This window comes from Malurus melanocephalus, unplaced genomic scaffold, assembly GCF_030028575.1.
Source record: "Malurus melanocephalus ecotype Western Australia unplaced genomic scaffold, MMel_1.1 scaffold_278, whole genome shotgun sequence".
NCBI lineage: Eukaryota > Metazoa > Chordata > Aves > Passeriformes > Maluridae > Malurus > Malurus melanocephalus.
The window spans coordinates 263,459-268,942 of NW_026623510.1; positions in this window are offsets into that span (position 1 = coordinate 263,459).

Genomic DNA, 5,484 nt, shown 5'->3' on the forward strand with positions numbered 1-5,484 from the left:
ACAGTAAAATCTGAGAGCAGAACAGACAGATTGATCCATAGAGGAGATACCTGTTCTGTTCACAGGTAAAATGCCTCYTCACATCACAGTGCCACAGAGCAGAAGCGTGATGCAAACCCACTTCTCTGTGTCTCTGTGTGTATTAAACCACTTCAGAYATGCACTCACACATCTGTCTTTGTCTCCTCTCTTTGCAAACTAATTCCCTGSGGAATATGAACAAGACTGTTCATGTACCATCATCTCCCAGGGAAAGGAAAAAAACAGCTTTTACAAGTGTCTGTTACTAATGCTACTTAAAGAATCGTTTGTTTCAGTGTCACTAATTTCACTGAGGCACCACAACAGCAAACTTCTGAAGGTAGAACAATATGAAAAACGCAGACCCAAGTGACAGCTGAAGAATTAGGGTGATCTAGAAGAACCAGCACAAACCCAGCAAAGAGAAAAGCAGGTGGAGCGGTATCACGTTCCTGCATGCTTGGGGTCACGAAGATGAATGTGCATGAGATTCTTTTGTCCGTTTGTGCTGTAATTTCACACACTAAGAACGAAATTGTGCTCTCTGATATGCTCATGGAAGTCCCTCTGGAGTCGGTGAGAATTACACGCCTGCATCGAAGGGCAGAATTTGGCCCTGAGTCATTAGTTAGAACTCTCTGCTGAAACCCTACAGAGAATAGGGGGTTTCAGAGGACGATGAGGATCAAACTGATGCAGCACACTCAGAGATTTACTCTCACAGGAGCCCATCAAATGCTCAGGCATTCCAMAAACCCCATCTGTAAAGATAAAAATCCTTACAAGACTAACACACCGCAGTCGCAGAGGCTGCTTTCTGTTAAAACAGACTGAAGAAGCATTAAAAACAGTGGCAATGCAATTGAATCAAAGTTTAGAGGAACTAAATAGCTTGAGATTTTTAGACCTATATAGAAGAGAAYGCCAACTAATAACCATTTCTCATGAAAAGGGAAACTGAAAGAAAAATAACTTCAATACAGCTACTGCACATATGGTATACATGTTTGAAGGAGCCTTAAATGTTGAAGTGTTATTCTGGGCTCAGCTAAAGCACAAACTAGGGAAGGGATTTTACCAAAATCTCCTGCTAGGCTGGAAGAGTTTTGAGGTGTGTGTACATATATATGAGTTTTTACATTTAAACATATGTGTACACATATATAAACATATATTGGTTTTACTTCCTTTGTYTTCTGAAAGAACAGCCTATGTCTTACTGAATGCCACGGCAGTTATATCAAGATCTTATATCTTTTATTGATTTGGAACTTTAAGCGAGCAGTTGATGCCAAAATGATTACCAACAGTATTCTGCATCAACTGCTTTTAAATTTTAAACCATAGTATTTAGAAATATTATTTGTATCTTGTTGTACCAGAGAAATTATTTACTTCTGTGATAAGTACAGACTGTTTTATCTCAGATTATTTCATGGGCACATGTAGTACTCTGACTCAAAACCAAATCTGCACTTGCATCAACGCAGTGATAATTTTTTTCTTTTGTTTTGATCAAGGACTGACAAGACTCMAATTCAAACCAGCTGCAAAGTAATAGCTTAAAAAAAAAATCCTCACTATTTAATTCTAGCCTCCTCTGTATCTGTTGCAGGATAGGCTGGCATTTGCTGTTAAAGCAGAAAATTACAAGAAGGGCCTAATTGACCCTCTTGTGTCTTTGAAAAATCCTGTATGTTGTCTCTAATTGACCCTCTAGATACCTTTATGGAACAATGAATGAATCCTCTGTAAATAATGGACGGTGATGATTAATAGCCTTGGTTTGGCTGGACCTCTGGCTCACAGAGTTGTGCTACCAAACATTTTTTTGTTTGGGTTTTTTCTTGCCATCCCAGTTTTCAGTACTTCATTTAAAGGAAAAAAAAAATAAAAACAAAACGAAAACCGTCTCAAGATAACAAATATCCAGTTGTAARTAATGTGAAAAGTTAAATTAAATTAAACGTTATCTCATATAATGGAATGAAAAATAGGATTATTGGCATTATTTCCATCACCACCTCTTTGCATGTTTCAGTAACATATCATCATAACATATGCTTGACTTAGAAAGCAGAAAATTTAGCATAATTTATTTCTTTATTATGCGTTGTAGTCAATAAGAACAATGTCATATTTCTTTCTCTTGACTCCTCATTGCAATAAAAATCTATGATACTAARATACTTCTAGATTTGGCTTCATTATAATGCTGTCAGAAAACATTATGAAAACATCCCCAAATGTCTCCTCTCTTATTTAATAACTAATGTTTAATGTTTCCAGGCTTGTCAAATTATAAACACAAATGTGTTAAGTTACACCATTACTCTGAAATGCCACAAAGAAATCGTGCTGTTTTGAAAATAATATCTACAACTTAGCAAAACAACTGGCTCAATGCCAGTCCAAGGAATCACATGTAGCAGCACAACAACATTTGTGTCAAAAATCACTTTCTAAAATTCAGCATCCCATCGTGAACGTGTCAAGAAAATAAAGGACAAATCAGCATGTTCTTGCAATATATGTAACTATAAAACAGGAAGCTCAAACGAACACGCTTTTCCAGATTTAAGAAMTATAACAAAGATGAGCACTCTTCTTTCAATGTGAAAAGCAGAAGCATGGAGTGTAAAGGTTTAGTTATATGGCCAGCCCTGACATAGTTTAAGTTCAAAAAGAACCRACTCAGAAAGTTCCATAAGATCTCAAATAAAAAGAAGCCTCCCAGGGAAGAAATAGATCACATTTATCTCGTTTTCCACATCCTAAATTCTCTTGGATTCAAGCAGGGACTTGTTGGCCTATTTATGAACCTTCAGTAACACTGAAGATAAATGTAGGACCTGAGGTTCATTAAACAGCTTTGAACTGTTCTTAACAACACTCAGAGAACTTAAGTAAATACCACCATAATTTTATCATGGGAAAACTGACTCGACCAAGGTCACAGAGAATATCTGTAAATTGAGCCTTTAGCTAACCCCAGATATCTAAAATAGATGGGTACTTTAAACCCAAYTGCAACAGTTTTCACAGCAGATACTGCAATTCATTGTGACTAAATTGAAACATGTGAAATGTTCTTTTTAAGGCTCAGATTAACACAATACATATTTAATCATGAAAACAAATCTTTSCTTGCTGAAATCTGCCCTTCCCTTTAGTGCAGTTTAGTTTCTTAGAGGCATTTATCCTTCTCTCCCAGACAGCTGCCCCCAACAAAAATGTGAATGTTTTTAGAAAGATTGGACAGCTTGGGCAAGCCTGATGGTGGCTGTACTAAACAGCCTAAAAATATGCAGCAGTTATGGGGAGAGGCTAACTGGGAAGGAAGAATATTCTTCAAGTTSACTGTTTTGGTGAAGCATCCTTGTGAGAATGATCCAAAGAAGMAGAACCTATTGAAGTAAACTACTGAAGTGATGATTGGTGTCACAATAGGCAGCAAAATGAAACGTGCTTTTCAGTGACTTAGACAAATAGACAGACAGACAGACAACTTTCTTCTTTACTAATACMACTGGATTTTTTTACAATTTACATTCATCTCATAGAAACCCAAGAATGAGTCAAAGATTTATATGTGGCCTCACAACTAAACGAAAGTGAATTATTCGCCCACAATTGCCTGATTAACTTAAGAGCAGTAGTCACTAATTCCAAATAAATGTAGACTTCACATGCATACTTGATATGAACTTGCTTCAGACCCTGAAACCTGCATTAAAAAACACCCAGTGCTCGGTGCTACTGGGCTGGGGCAGACAGGAAAGTGTGACTGTGTGTGTTCAGTCTGTAAATACAAACAATAACTGCACRTGCCCTCATTACAAACTGCCCTCATTACCCACACCAGCAGGTGTGTCACAGCCTGGAACACAAAGCCTACGAGCTGCTTTTGTGGTTACTGTTAAAGGTAYAAAAACCAAGCAGATAAGTTAATTTCCTTGTTTGACTAACAGTGAATATTTGATGCGAATTTCTGCAGTAATAGACTTCAACAAAATCCAAGTATAATTATAGAAATGCATTCACAACTGCTTTGAAAGTTCTCATTATGATTGAGTGGAAGATATATTTTCTGCACAGAAACCTCTGTGACTGGGTATATTCATATAAATCACAACACAATTTACAGCAGGAAGTTGTTTGTCTAAATAGTAGAAAACAGTAACCTTTGTACAACTGGGGTTAAACTAATTCTGCTTTAATGAAAAGCAAAATTTACATACAGCTTTGTTACCACAATAAATAGGGGTCTCAGTGTCTTCCATAATCATTCCCATTGTGCCTCCATCGCCTCATCTGCTTTCACTAAAACTCTGGTTAAAAGCACATTTTTCTTTTAATATCAGAGAGCACACAGCAATTCAGCCATTAGGTCTGTTTCAGTGCATATAGATCATGGACTATAATAAATGCTTATACTTGAAATAATTTTCTGTTCCCAGCAGCATAYACTGAACCCAAACATTAGACACTTGTTTCAGTCAGAAACCTGACTGCTAGAACTCCACATATTGTTTCAGTTACAAGCCCGAACGCAGAAATGAAAACTCATTATTTCCCTTCAGCTTTTAAAACTACATTTTTAGCGCCAACCATTCTCTCAGAAAAATAACATGGCRCACACACAAGTGTTTTCACAGTCAGTCACCCAGAGCAGCCACAAATGGATTTCCAGGACTGAAGACTCAATAGAATAATTTTTATCCATCTCTTAAATTCAAAGTTGTTACTTATGGCGATGATGGTGACACAGCCTCTCGTTCAGGGTGTCTGGCACTTCCCATTTCAAGGCCAGTTGCTCACAACTTTAGCAAGCTCTAATTGTCCTCACTGAGGTTTCCTGTTACAGATGTCCTTGTGGGGMACAGCTGACGTGGGAAAGTGCAGCAAATGGGTTTTCATAATTTCAAAAAAGCCAGCGAGGGGAAAATACATTATTTTCAGAAGTTTCAAAAAATTCTTTCAAGTGTTTTCTGGGAAAYCTCCAAATCCCTAAGGCAGAGAAGGACCTCATAAGTCACCAATTCGAGCCCAACACTGCTGTAACAGAGCATGTAGCTACTTTCAAAATATAGTTTGCTGAAGTGATTGAATAGCCAGGGTGGGAAAGCCAGGAGCTCTCTCCCACTACTRTAATATTAAAATTCAGGAAATTAGAGCTGTGGCTGAGTCAAGAAAAAAAAAAAAAAGTTAGAGTAAAAGAAAGACAGAAGAAAAAGTTTTATGGGAAAGAAGAGTGAAACAAAATGTGTAGAAAACTGAAATTGAGAGATAAACTTCCAATGGGAGAGACAGAAAGGAGCTGAGAGAAGACAGGACAAAAGAAGGAAGGGTCAGAGTGAGCCTAGGAAAAAGAAATCAGAGTTTTGGGGAAAAGGAGTAAAACAGGAGAGGGAACAGCACTCAAAAAACCTRAAAAGAATACACAATTCAGTTTCCACACAT